Genomic DNA, 14,132 nt, shown 5'->3' with positions numbered 1-14,132 from the left:
TCAGCAGCCTCATCAGGTACCCCCAGGTCTTGTCCCATTGACTTCTACACACTGCCATTGTCAGAGAGGCAACTGTCTCTCGGGCACCTCTTCCAGAGATCACTCATGCAGCCCGTCCTTCCCTTCTTTTCCTAAAAAGTGATTCCTTTCTTGTTCTTGTTACCTCTCACCCATTGCAGGTGAGAGGAGATGGAGAATCAGACTCCATCCCTTCCAAAACCTCCTGTAGATGGTGGGAGACAGTAGTTCCATACCCTGCTCCCCACCTTGCCTCCTCTCTGCCAGGATCCTCAATCCTAGTGCCCTCGGCCTCACCCAATACGGCATGTGCTCCACCTGGTCCTCTGCCACTTCCTCTCTCCATGGAAGACCATCACCCCCTCTCCAGCTGTGGAGCACTATCCAACCTCTTGGCGCAGACAGATCAAACATAGAGCTAGGTGTGTTGACAAAGCAGGATTAAGAAACTCACCTGAGAATGATACAGAGAAAGGGGCATACTTGAGGTGTCACTCTACAGACCACACGTAATCCATTCAGCCCATCACCAGACCATACCCCGTAACACCGGGATCTGTTCCCCAGTGCCGGCACCCTCACAGCAATCTCCTGGCAGAGCACAGGGGGTTCAGTTCAGCCCTGGGAGAGCTGCACAAGAACAGTGAGCTCTGCGATGCTGGCTGTGTTCAGAAGGGAAGAGGGCAAGGCCCAGTGCTTCCTGAGGACACTGAGAAGTTTGGTCTGCTCAGAGCAGGAGGTTGCCACAGAAGACATCAAGAGGTCGTTTAGAACTTTCATTCTTCGGGGCTAATGCAGAGTGAGTCATGTTTGCCTGCAGTTCAGGGTTTTTCCCAACACTTCCACCTCTCGATAGCTTCCGAGGGCTCTTGGACACTGATCCAGTACACCTTTGTACATTGAAATGGATGGAATGATCCAGGAAATGGCCTGTGAGCTTTAGACTGTCTGCCCTGTGCCACTTTTCAAGAGCTGGCCATCCAAGCCTTTGACTGCTGGAATGCCCTTGATGAGCAAAACACGGCACTTTGGCACTGGGTCTGTTTCAGGCAAGGACGCATGCAACTCTTTGATCACAAGACCAGGCTGTGGGAGAGCCTGAGGAGTGGAAACAAGGTCCTTATGGCCCTCACTCTGTCTCTCCTGGGCCTTCTGTGCTGCACACCCTGGTCTTTCCTGCACATTTAGCTCTGCCACATCTCATGAGGCCTGCGTCACTTCTCCGAGACTTGATTAGGTACTCATGATCATCTGTCTCAATTCTCCCACGGTCTCCTGTGATTTCCCACACTGGCAGTGTCTGTCAGTGTAAGCTTGAGAGTCTTCACTGAAAATTATTGAGAACTGACTTGAAGTGTCCCTCATACATGAACTTGACTCATGGGTGGATGTGTTCTCCAAGCCCCCTGCACACTAGACTAAAAACTTAGAGCTAATTGTCTTTATGAAGGCAGATCATTTTGGTGTTTGCTGGTTTGAAATGGCAGCACACGTTTCAGATGACAGAAGAAAGGACTTAATCAGCAGTGAGACCTCAGCAAGCAGCAACTGCTCAGTGTTGAGGTGCTTCATGAGCAAGGAATGTTTGTGATGCCTCAGGGCTCTGGGACACAGCATAAAAGGCTGTGCTGCTCCAGGCTCTGCATCCTCCTCTCTTGCCTCCCTTTCCTCCAGGAACAAGGTAAGCATGAGTCTGCTCCATCTCTCTCTGTGGACTGAGCTGCTGTCATGGTGGCTACCTCTGCTTGGTGCTTGGGCTGCCACAGCTGGGCCCTGCAATGGAAATGCTCCAGGGCTGTGTCCTCTTTCCCTTTTGATGGGGCAGGGTGGGGAGAGCTGGGAAGTGGGGAGTTCTTCCCAGCAGAAGGGGATCAATGGCCTCAGCTGCACACAGAGCTCTGCACAACAGAATTTCTGCCTCAGTCACCTGCTCTCTAACATATGTCTGAGTTCATCCAGTACCTTCTTCAGCGCAGCAATGCTTGTTCAGGAGATGGGGTATGATCAGTCTTTCCATGGGTGCTTTAATCCCACGGTCCTGGGTCTGAGCCCAGCAGTGGGTCAGGGTTCCTGTGTTGCAAAACTCAGAGCACACGTGAGTGTTGTGGGAGCTGTAGGCACAGTGGAAGTTTTTCAGAGGTGATTTCTTTGGCATTTGTTCATCTCAGCCTGTTGATGCTGGGATCACTGCATTAATCTTCATCTGTGCTGTGACACCAGGCAAAGCAGGAGCAGGTCCTGGTGTATTCTCCAGCCACTTTGGCACATTTTTACTTCCTGTTCTTCAAAACTAGCTAAACATTGACATGACATGCCTGTTCTGTGTGTTACCAAGATCAGTTGCAGCCCTTGACTGGACAGGGAACTGGAATGGGAGATGGAGGGCAACCAAAGTTCTCTTCAGAGAGAGCTGAGGCAAAGAGTCAGCTGATGTTGGCATGTGATTCCTCTGTGCTCTGTGTTTCAGCCTTGCCTGCCTCAGCCAGAGATGTCTTGCTGCAGACCCTGTCCTCCCGGCCCCTGCGGCTCCTCTGGCCCAACCCCCCTGGCCAGCAGCTGCACTGAGCCCTGTGTCGCCCGCTGTGGTGACTCAACGGTGCTCATTGAGGCCTCCCCGGTGGTGGTGACCCTGCCGGGCCCCATCCTCACCTCTTTCCCTCAGAACACAGCCGTGGGATCCTCTCTGTCCGCCGCTGTGGGCAGCTCCCTCAGCACCGGGGGGGTTCCCATCTCTTCTGGGGGCTCCCTTGGCCTGGGGGGGTTGGGGCTGTGTCTGCCTCCCCCTCGCTGCGGTTGGAACTGCTGAAGCCAACGGATCCTCCCTTTGGAGCGGGAACGAGGATGGAGAGCACGCAGCCAGAGCCTGGCCATGGCTTCCCGATGGGCTGCGTGTCCTCATCTCACTTGTGTCCACGCTTCAGGAGGAGCTTGGCCTTGTGCAATAGGCCATGCTCTGTGCCTCCCAGAACCCTCTAGATGTGTTTCTGATGCTCTGTTCTTTGCCACTGCATTTCTTTCTACTTATTAAAGACTTTGTGCAGCGCAGCTGGAGTCTCCTGGTGCTTTTTCCTCCTCTGCCCTCAGTTAGCAATGTGCTGTTCAAGGAAGAGCACTTGTCCTTCCTCCTGAATTGGAGTGTGTTAAGCTTAACGCATGAAAAATACAGAAACGGGCAAGAAAAAGATTTAGCTTTGCCACATCTCATGAGGCCTGTGTCACTTCTCCGAGATGTGATTAGGCACTCATGACCGTCTGCCTCAATTTTCCCACAGTCTCCTGTGATTTCCCACACTGGCAGTGTCTGTCAGTGTAAGCTTGACAGTCTTCACTGAAAATATTTGAGAACTGACTTGAGGGGTCCCTCATACATGAACTTGACTCATGGGTGGATGTGTCCCCATGAAGAGAGCAAAGTGACAAAAGTAATCTAGATCATGTAAACTGACTTAAAAGCCCCCTGCACACCAGACTAATTGTGTTTACCAAGCCAGGACACAGATGGATCATTGTGGTGTTTAGTGCACCACTCAGCTGAGCACACGTGTCCATGTTTTCCTGCCACTGCAGGACATGGTGTCATCGTAGCCCAGTGCATAAGTTGCTTCTGTCGTCTGCCAGGGTTTACTCAGGACAGGCATTGAAAAGTCTTTGTTTGCTCAGTGTACATACAAGTTGAACTGCTCTCACGGTGTCTACTCCAGTAGTATTTGGGCTGCCTCATCTTCACTCTGAATTAGAAATGCTCTAAGGCTGTCTCTTCCTTCACTTTTGATGGGGCAGGGTGGGAAGAGCTGTGAAGTGGGGGGTTCTTTCCAGCAGAATGGGATCAATGGCCTCAGCTGCACAGAACTCTCTCTGCCCAACAGAATTTCTGCCTCAGGCACACAGTCTCTAACAAAATGTCTGAGTTCATCCAGTGCCTTCTTCAGCGCAGCAATGCTTGTTCAGGAAATGGGGTACGATCCATCTTTCCATGGGGGGTTAAAAACCCCCAGTCCTGGGTCTAAGCCCAGAAGTGGGTCAGGGTTTCCATCCCATGCAACTCAGAAGGCACATGAGTGTTGTGGGAGCTGAAGGCACAGTGGGAGTTTTTAAACCATTGTCCCTGTATAGAGCTCAGGGAAAGAAAGACAGTATGACATTGAGATTCATGTTCCCTGTGTGGTCTTTCTTTCAGCCTTGCCTGCCTCAGCCAGAGATGTCTTGCTGACCCTGTTCCCCCTGCCCCTTCAACTCCTCTGGCCCTACCTCACCAACAAGCAACACTGTGTTTTCCCCTTCACTGACTCAACGGTGCTCAGGAATGCCTCCCTGGTGGTGGTGGCCCTGCCAGGTCCTATCCTTACCTCTTTGCTTCTGAGCAGGTCTGGAGGTGAAATAACAATGTTTTACGTCTGTTGGTTGTTTGCCTGCTTCATTGCCTTTTCTTCTGATGGTGATCTCGTGGATAGCAGAGGAATTGCTGGTGTCCTCACAAGCTGGAAAGACTTTTCTGAGGTCTTTCCTTCTGAGGGACAGCTTTGCCAAGCAAGTGTGTGTCTTGGCAATGTGCCTGTGACCTTGCAGAATGCTGGGAGTGGACTGAAATGTGGGTCAGACAAAGGTGACTGCTGGGAGTCAAAGCCTGAGAGGGCTTTCAGGGCTTCCCTTGGATACACACAGTGGAAAGGTAGAGGGTAGGTGGGAAAAAACATGCTGCTCCCATCCCCAGCATCATTGACAAGAAGGCATATCTGTGCTGGGGCCTCGCTCATGTCCCCAGTAGCCCTGGACACTGCAGGGCTCTAGAGGAGCTCAGCAGTACTCAGCCTTCCCTCCCTGCCCTGTGGTGACCAGGACAAGTACTGTGTCCAGAATCCAGATACACACCTGGCCCCAACCACCTCCCCAGATTAAAGCCACTACCATTCCCAGGCAGGTCTCTTTCAAAGCTGGCAAAGAAGACCCAGGCCAAGCTATCTCAGTCTCCAGTCTTCATTCTATCATCCTCTCTTCCTTGGAGAAGTGCATGGGGGAGGCATGAGGAGTTGTCACAGACTATGTGACTGTATATGACAGTGCACTGTAAAAATAGAAGGAATTGATTTCCTATTTTTTTCCTGTATCTTCTGTCAGCAGCACCACACTCCATCCTCGCATTCAGCAGCGGACTCACACCTTCTTTAGTCTTCCTTTTGCAGTGGATGTACTCGCAGAAACCTTTCTCGTTGCCCCTCATGGCACTTGCCAGATTCAATTCAAGGTGGGAGATCAGGTCAAAAAATTCTCCCTTGAAGTTGAAGGCCACTGCTGACATGCATGGAAACATGAACCTTTGGGTGAGCAAAGACAGAAAAGAGGTAGTTTCTGATTGATCATGATCAGCTCTTTCACGCGTCTTTCAGCACAGTGAGACCTTGGAGGTTTAAAGACCCCGGCATCTATCAGGCCACAGAGATTCAAGGCATTCCTACTACTTCCTTGATTGCTCCAGTCTGTCCCAGAACCACTATGTCCCCTCAGGTGGAGTGGATCGTCATGTCTCAACCATCCCAAGTGCTTCAGCCTGACTTCCCATGGTGAACTGAATGTTAGATCAATCAGACCCTTGACATATCACCTCCTCAGGCCTCTGTACAGGATTGCAGAACCCAAATGCTCAGCTGGGGCTCATTCTGGCACATCTTGATCACAGGCATCCATTGGCACTGAGGAAGGAGAGAGCAGCAGCCAAAATTTCTTCTGCCCCCAGGGGAGGTAAAACTTACCCTGCACATGCACTCGTCACCAGAAAGCAGATGGGAAGTGTCAGGGGGAGCTGGAACTTTGAATGAGGAGGGCTGGGTTGTGAGAAAAGCTTCTGATGGAAACAAGCAGACTGCAACCCCCAGGGAAGGAGGAGATGTGCACAGGCCACAGGTTTCATCCCACTCAGGGAACAACAGAAGATTCCCTGGGTGGGAGCCATGGGCAGCTCAGTCTCTTACAGCAGACTGTGGGCACAGGTGGCAAGCAGACTGAAACACACTCCCTAAGGATGTTTGTTTACATTTCTTGGCATGTCACAGAACTGAGGGTGAGAGCTTCAGAATGGCTGATAGGCAAAGACACAAACATGCACACTTTGGAAACATATTTGAGTCAACGCTTCTTCCCCTATCCATCCTACTCATTCTCCCCTGTTCCCTTTCTCTTTCCTTTCCTTCCCTGAAATCCAGTGAAGTGACACTGAAATGGCACTTTACAAGACACCATTCCATGAAACCTTGCAGGATGGGGTGCAGCAGAGAGGCAGCAGAATTTCCTTGGCTTGGGGCTTTCTTGTTCAGTTGTTGCAGACTGAAATGGGAGTACCCAAAATTTCCATGCGATGGCAGCAAGAGAACATCCACGGAGATTTCAGTTTCTTCTAGCTCACCAGTTCCATTTCCAGATGCTCTTGCAATGCCAGCCTGACAAATGGAACTTTCCTCTCCAAAACAGAAAACCATTTTAATCCACCCCTTCCGAGGCTTCCTAAACCTGAACAGAAAAAGAAGGGAATGGCAGAAGAAATGGAAGATGTGGGTGACTGGGATGGAGAAAGGGTGTGTACTCAGTAGAACTGTTTTGTGCACGGCATTTACTTATCAGTAGCAAAGGAACTCTATTTCCTGAGTGGGGAGGAAAAAGAAAGCCACCCTACAACACACATCTGAATGTGAGGATGGAGTGTGGTGCTGCTGACAAAAGACATAGGAAAAAACTAGGAAATCAATTCCTTCTATTTTTACAGTGCACTATGTGACTGTATATGACAGTGGGGAGTTCTTCCCAGCAGAAGGGGATCAATGGCCTCAGCTGCACACAGCTCTGCACAACAGAATTTCTGCCTCAGTCACCTGCTCTCTAACATATGTCTGAGTTCATCCAGTACCTTCTTCAGCGCAGCAATGCTTGTTCAGGAGATGGGGTATGATCAGTCTTTCCATGGGTGCTTTAATCCCACGGTCCTGGGTCTGAGCCCAGCAGTGGGTCAGGGTTCCTGTGTTGCAAAACTCAGAGCACACGTGAGTGTTGTGGGAGCTGTAGGCACAGTGGAAGTTTTTCAGAGGTGATTTCTTTGGCATTTGTTCATCTCAGCCTGTTGATGCTGGGATCACTGCATTAATCTTCATCTGTGCTGTGACACCAGGCAAAGAAGGAGCAGGTCCTGGTGTATTCTCCAGCCACTTTGGCACATCTTTGCTCCCTGTTCTTCAAAACTAGCTAAACATTGACATGACATGCCTGTTCTGTGTGTTACCAAGATCAGTTGCAGCCCTTGACTGGACAGGGAACTGGAATGGGAGATGGAGGGCAACCAAAGTTCTCTTCAGAGAGAGCTGAGGCAAAGAGTCAGCTGATGTTGGCATGTGATTCCTCTGTGCTCTGTGTTTCAGCCTTGCCTGCCTCAGCCAGAGATGTCTTGCTGCAGACCCTGTCCTCCCAGCCCCTGCGGCTCCTCTGGCCCAACCCCCCTGGCCAGCAGCTGCACTGAGCCCTGTGTCGCCCGCGGTGGTGACTCAACGGTGCTCATTGAGGCCTCCCCAGTGGTGGTGACCCTGCCGGGCCCCATCCTCACCTCTTTCCCTCAGAACACAGCCGTGGGATCCTCTCTGTCCGCCGCTGTGGGCAGCTCCCTCAGCACCGGGGGGGTTCCCATCTCTTCTGGGGGCTCCCTTGGCCTGGGGGGGTTGGGGCTGTGTCTGCCTCCCCCTCGCTGCGGTCGGAACTGCTGAAGCCAACGGATCCTCCCTTTGGAGCGGGAACGAGGATGGAGAGCACGCAGCCAGAGCCTGGCCATGGCTTCCCGATGGGCTGCGTGTCCTCATCTCACTTGTGTCCACGCTTCAGGAGGAGCTTGGCCTTGTGCAATAGGCCATGCTCTGTGCCTCCCAGAACCCTCTAGATGTGTTTCTGATGCTCTGTTCTTTGCCACTGCATTTCTTTCTACTTATTAAAGACTTTGTGCAGCGCAGCTGGAGTCTCCTGGTGCTTTTTCCTCCTCTGCCCTCAGTTAGCAATGTGCTGTTCGAGGAAGAGCACTTGTCCTTCCTCCTGAGCTTACCACCAGTTGTGTGTGAAGCTCAACACAATACAGAAGCGGGCAAGAAAAATATTGCAAAGCCTCAGGGAAATGGAGCACAAGTCTGTAACATGCTCATCGTGGCCTTGTAATGGCTCTCATGTGAGCCTTCTGTCCCACCTCTTAAAGCACTCAAAAACTGTATGTCCCAAGTAACCCCTGGCAGAAGATAGAAGCAGTTTATGCATTGGACTACGATGACAACGCGTCCTGCAGTGGCAGGAAAACGTGGACACGTGTGCTCAGCTGAGTGTTGCAGGGAGCCTTCAGAAACAGCTGGCACAAGTTGCCCAAATCTGAGCCCGAGTCCCGGCCTGTGGCAGTAAGGTTTGTGCCTCTTTTCCTTTTGCTGTTTGTCCCCTGCTACCTGCAGATAGTCTGGGGGCAAAAAGCACCCGAGCTGCTCAGCAGTAAAGCACGGCCTTCTACATGCAATTGTGCAGCCAAGGACAAAGGAATATCCAGGGTCACGGACGATGCATTTCTCTCCTCACTGCTGCAGATGCCCAGCTGAGGACAAGGCACGGGGATTCAGCACCAGGAGCCCCTGGGGTTCGAGCTCTCTAGGCCTCTGTAAGGCCAGTACCTGTCACACTCAGGCAGGTCCAGGTGAGGGCTTCCAGCAGAGCCTGGCCCTGAACATCCCCGGAAGGCCGCTGTCCTTGCACAGGGCCTGTGATGCACAGGGCAGGGAGGACTGCAGCAGGTAGTTGTGGCCGAGTGGTGAAGGCGATGGACTAGAAATCCATTGGGGTTTCCCCGCGCAGGTTCGAATCCTGCCAACTACGGGGCACAGTTGCTTTTTGGGCTGCTTGTGGTAGGGCATGCTGCAGCCCTGGGACACACTGATCCACAGAAACAGACATCTCCAGTGATGGGACACAGAACCCCTTTGCCTACAGCACTTGTCCCTGCCTTCCCCTAGAAATGCTGTCATGGATGGGGTGCTACAGCATCTCCTGGGAAAGAGAAAGCCTGAGGGACATATACAGAGAGAGGTGCCAGAGAAAGAGAGGAAGGTGAGAAAGAGAATAAAAAGACAAAAGCTTTTTGGTGGTGCATGGCATGTTCCCCACGGGAATTCCACTGAGGCTAGCGAAAGCAGTGCCTGGAAGGGAGAAGCTCAGAGAGGTCGGCAGCATGGGTGAAAAAGGAAAGTACCAGAGGAAAGCGACCTGGAGCTGAGCCAGGGACCTTTTTTGTCTGCACCCAAATTGCCTGCCGTGAGAAGTTGCCCTGGTAGCAGTCAGGCTGGGGGCCACACTCGCTGCAGTCAGGTCTGCACAAGACATCATGTATTGAGCACGTATTGATCCTGAACGAGACAATCACCTACTCTTCTCATGAGCAATTCTAACTGATTAGCCCACCCCTTATCTTCAGCAATTTGCCTGCTCCACGCAACTGTCTTGTAGGCAAAGACAAACCCTTTGTTCTTCCATACCAGGGCCCTCGATGCATTAGGCTGAGGCACTGTTAAGTGCACATCTAAATCAGAAGAACTGTTGTTTCCCATGGGAATTCCATGCTAAGCATCCTTGTCCACCTCCTCAGCAGGCAAAGAACAGACTTCTACATCAGGTAGAATCTCGCAGCCCACTGGGAGCTGAATCTCTGGGCAGCGTGACAGTCCCCATGATCTCACTGGAGAGCAGCTCCTCTCAACCTGCAAATCAACAAGACTGCTCTCTGTCTGGAGTGTGCCAGCCTCTCTCCGGAGTGTGCAGAGCCAGCTCAGGTGGTCAGAGAGAAAACTCCCACCTGGATTATGGGCAGGAGACGTGGGGAGAAGGGCAAAGCAAGGCCCTTGGCTTCCCAGCACAAGGTGGTTTCTGCGCTCGTGTGGTTTCTGCAGACATTCTTCCTGCCTGGCCGTGGCCACGGGGAAGAGGCAGGGAAAGCGGCATGAGCACGGTGTGAGCTGGTGCCGGCAGTGCCAGGGAGCATCAGGCCGGGCTGTGGGAGGGCCCGGCTGAGGCACTGCCAGAGCAGAGTGGCGCAGCGGAAGCGTGCTGGGCCCATAACCCAGAGGTCGATGGATCGAAACCATCCTCTGCTAACTCATTTCTTTTTCCCTGCACCTGACAGACACTGCCTCTCTCTTGCTCCCAGACTACCTGATGGACCGGAAACCAGAGGATCACTTGGATGTTGACCGTGAGGTTGTTACTGGCTCTGCTGGTGATGGCTCATCCACAGGCATACTGCTTGTGCTGGCTGCTTGTGTTCATTCCACTGTCAATAGGAATGGGTCTGCCTGAAAAGAGCTGGGTGTGATGGGTAAAGAAATGGCAGTCAACATCTATAAGAAAATGTCCACTGCCTTTCCCTGCTTTTCAGGTCAACGAGGCTGTCAGCTCTGTTATTTCCAACACACCTGAGCCGAGGACACCATGTGCAATGAAGCCCACAGCAGAGTGACTCGTGTTGGCCTGGAGTTCAGGGTTTTTCCCAACTCTTCCACATCATGATGACTGCCAGGGGCCCTGTGAGGCTGATTCAATGTGCCTTTTGAGTTTGCAATGCATGGAATGGGCCGCCCCATCCACCCCATCCCTGTCCCAAGGCAAAGTGCTGTGAGTTTTGGCTCCCTGCCTTGTGCCTCTCCCCAAATGCAGGGCATCCAGGCCTTTGGCCTCTGGGATGAATTTGCTGAGCAAAACAGGTCTGTTTGACTGTGGGTCTCTTTCAGGGAAGGATGTGGGCATCTCTTTGATCACCTTCCTATGTGCTGATGTTCTTGTTTCCATTACGTTTTTCTCTTCCCAAGCTGAGTCCAGACCTGTGCTTTGAAGAAGCATTAGGGTGTGTTTAAGTCATCAGGAGACATGGCTATGGAGAATCTATGGAGAGGTCACTTGAAAGAGACCTGCCTGGCCCTCTGCCCTGCCCTTTATCCTTATGAATCTGCCATTGTTGCCTGGGTTTCTGGGCATAAAAACAGACTGTGGCAGCATCTGATTAGCATAAGCAAGACAGGAGAGTTGTGGTTCTTACTCTTACCCTTCAACACTCTCTGAGAATCTCTGAATGCTCAACAGAAGCTCCTCGCCCACCCCCCCACACCCTGCCTTACCCCGCAGACTGCTTTTGGCAAGACGAGTCTCCCTAGAAAAACAAGGCATGTGTCTGGTGGGCTAGGAGATCCCCAGAGTCCTGGGCATGAGGTAAAGCTGTGGGACAAGTCAAGGACATACTGAAGATAAGGTAGTCTGCATTGGCCTGGAAAAGCCGCTAATCTCACCACTAGGCCACCAATGTTCCTGGGGACGTGACACAACACTGAGGTTACAGTCTGAGCACTGAAAACAGCATGAGAAATTCCATGGGTGAAGATAAACACATGGCTTGGCAAAAATTGTTGTGAGCAAACCAGCCTTGACTTGGGGATAATTAATATTTTCCTAATTAAAATATATTCACATTGTGAGAAACAAAAAACACAAACATAAACCAGCACCCTTCCTCTCCCCTGCCCCAGGCTTCACTTCAGTCTTTCACACAAGATTCCTTCCCCTGTCCAAGAGGGATGTATCTTCCCTCTGCTCTTTCCCACTCCCTCTGCTCCTTCCACTTCTCTCTCCTTGATGTTTTCTGCCTTTTCTGGAATACGTTTTCCTTGAGGGGCCACACACTGTGGTGATGGCTCAGCTGTGTTGGGGCTGGAACTGGCCGTGTCTAACCTGTTCCTGACCTCAAAACTGCCACGAGCAGATAATGGTTTTCTCAGCCTGTGAGAGCCAGTGTAGACTGGGTCTTCAGGTGATGTTGACCCTGAGGTAAAAGACTTTAGTCCTGGGCAGTATTGGAGTGTCTAACAAAGTGCATAGCAGTAAACACCTTGCTTTACTCACTGGCCCTTGCTGCTCCTGACAGACAAGGGCTGCCCCTGTGAGCACTGGAACTGGCCGTGTCTGACACAGGGCAGACTCTTACCTCTGCTCACAGTGGCCACCCTGCAGCATCCCTAAGCCCTCCACTTACCAAAGCCTTACCCTATGTGGTCAATACAGTGCCTATGGGGAGCAGCACAAGACTTAATCCTGAGGTAATGCACTCAGAGGCTACCCAGTTGGAGTCAGGGTTGTGCTGTCCTGGGCTTACTTCTGAGTGCATAATGTGCTCTTTGGTTGAATCCAAAAGGCAGAGCAACAAGCCAAGGTTGCTGCTTTGGGACTGGACTCACTCATACCTTGTACACTTCTCTACCATTAGCTCAGACATCAGTGAGTAAAGAGCAGGCAATGCTAGGGCAACAATTATCTCCCCTAGTATATAGTGGGCAAATAGGTCACGTGGATCATCTCCAGCACAGGTTTCTTGGTCTATATAACTTGGTTGGAGGTGAACGTCTGCCATGTTCCTTGCTGCATGTCCAGAAGCAATTTGTTAATCAGGAATCTAGCCACTACCCATTCCCAGGTTCAAGTTTGCCATGTGCTGCTACTGTGCTGCTCAGGTAGTCAGGGAGCAAGAGAGAGGCAGTGTCTGTCAGGTGCAGGGAAAAAGAAATGAGTTAGCAGAGGATGGTTTCGATCCATCGACCTCTGGGTTATGGGCCCAGCACGCTTCCGCTGCGCCACTCTGCTCTGGCAGTGCCTCAGCTGGGCCCTCCCACAGCCCGGCCTGATGCTCCCTGGCACTGCCGGCACCAGCTCACACCGTGCTCATGCCGCTTTCCCTGCCTCTTCCCTGTGGCCACGGCCAGGCAGGAAGAATGTCTCCCTGGAAAGTTCACTTGCTTGGGACTACTGGGTTTGCATGGCAAGGTTTTGGGAGTTAAAGGGCTGCAGAGGCAGCTTCTGTGAGAAACTGCTGGAAGTCTGTCAAAGGCAATGTCAGCCAACTCCAAGACGGACCCACCACTGGCCAAGACTGAGACCATCAGTGATTGGTGGTAAGCCCTCTGGGATAAGATATTTCAGAAGATACTGGAGCAGAGATTCCTCTGGACCCCATGTTCAAGACAATACTGTGCCAACTGTGCCCCTGCAGGTCATGGAGGTCCACAGTGGAGGAGAGATTCACCTGCATCCCTTGGAGGACTCCATACTGGAACATGTGAATGCCTGAAGGTGGCTGTGAACCCTTGGGAAGCCCGTACTGGAGCAAGTTGCTGACATGACATGTGGACTCATGTAGAGAGCAGCCCATGCCGGAGCAGATTTTCTGGCAGGACTTGTGACCCTACAAGAGGACGACACTGGAGCAGTCTGTTTCTGAACTGAAACCCACAGAAGGGACCCACAGTGGATCAGTTTGTGGGAAGGACTCACATTGGAGAAGTTTGTTGAGGACTGTCTCCCATGGGAGAGACCCCATGCTGGAGCAGTGAGTGAATATGAGGAGTCCTCTCCTCATATTCATACCCATATTCCTATGAGGAGGACTTTGCCTGAGAGGAGAAGCAGAGGTAATTTCTTTGATGAACTCACTGCAACCCCCATCCCTGACGCCAGTACCACTGGCAAAATCACTTTGTACTTGACAGCTGTTGTATTGTCAGTGTATTGTCACAGCGGTGTTAATCTTTATTCTTCTAAATCAATGATCCAGGCATGAGGAGGGGTTTTATAATAGATTTAGGTTAGGTGCAATTCTGTTGTGGTTATATTGCTGATGGTTTAACAAAATACAGAAAGGTTTTGTTAACAAAAGGTTTTGTTCTGTCATCTGTAGGCGGTGTTATCAGCCCGTGAGATCCAGTTTAGGCTGTTTTTCTCAGACTGTGAGAGCCAGTGTAGTCTGAGTCTTCAGGTGACATTGAGGTAAAACATTTTTTGTCCTGGGCAATGTTGGTGCACAGCAGTAAGCCCCAACCCTCTTCTCCATTGCTGAGTCAGTGCCTGTCCTGCCATCATTGCTGCTGGTGCAGGAGGCTCCAGTCAGCCCAGGAAGGGCTGGACTGGCTTGACTGGGGAGTGCTCTGTCTGAAATGCTGCAAGGCATCCCAGGAAGGCTCTGGGCAGCCTGAGCTCATAAGGTATCTTGGTGAGGCTCTTCCCTTCCCCTTGTTCTGGCTGCTCCT

General features: G+C 51.6%; 3 non-coding genes across 3 annotated transcripts; 2 read left to right on the top strand and 1 right to left on the bottom strand.

Annotated features, from left to right (window-relative positions):
* The first annotated feature begins 8,810 nt into the window (after window positions 1-8,810).
* On the top strand, window positions 8,811-8,892 carry TRNAS-AGA (transfer RNA serine (anticodon AGA)). Its single transcript has one exon. It is a non-coding gene; the product is annotated as a tRNA-Ser (tRNA).
* Window positions 8,893-10,091: 1,199 nt separating this feature from the next.
* TRNAM-CAU (transfer RNA methionine (anticodon CAU)) lies at window positions 10,092-10,163 on the top strand. Its single transcript has one exon. It is a non-coding gene; the product is annotated as a tRNA-Met (tRNA).
* Window positions 10,164-12,621: 2,458 nt separating this feature from the next.
* On the bottom strand, window positions 12,622-12,693 carry TRNAM-CAU (transfer RNA methionine (anticodon CAU)). Its single transcript has one exon. It is a non-coding gene; the product is annotated as a tRNA-Met (tRNA).
* Between the last annotated feature and the right edge of the window lie 1,439 nt (window positions 12,694-14,132).

This window comes from Colius striatus, chromosome 7 (genome assembly GCF_028858725.1).
Source record: "Colius striatus isolate bColStr4 chromosome 7, bColStr4.1.hap1, whole genome shotgun sequence".
Classification (NCBI taxonomy): domain Eukaryota; kingdom Metazoa; phylum Chordata; class Aves; order Coliiformes; family Coliidae; genus Colius; species Colius striatus.
Note: the sequence above shows the minus strand (reverse complement) of the source record. Positions and strands in the feature narration are given on the sequence as shown.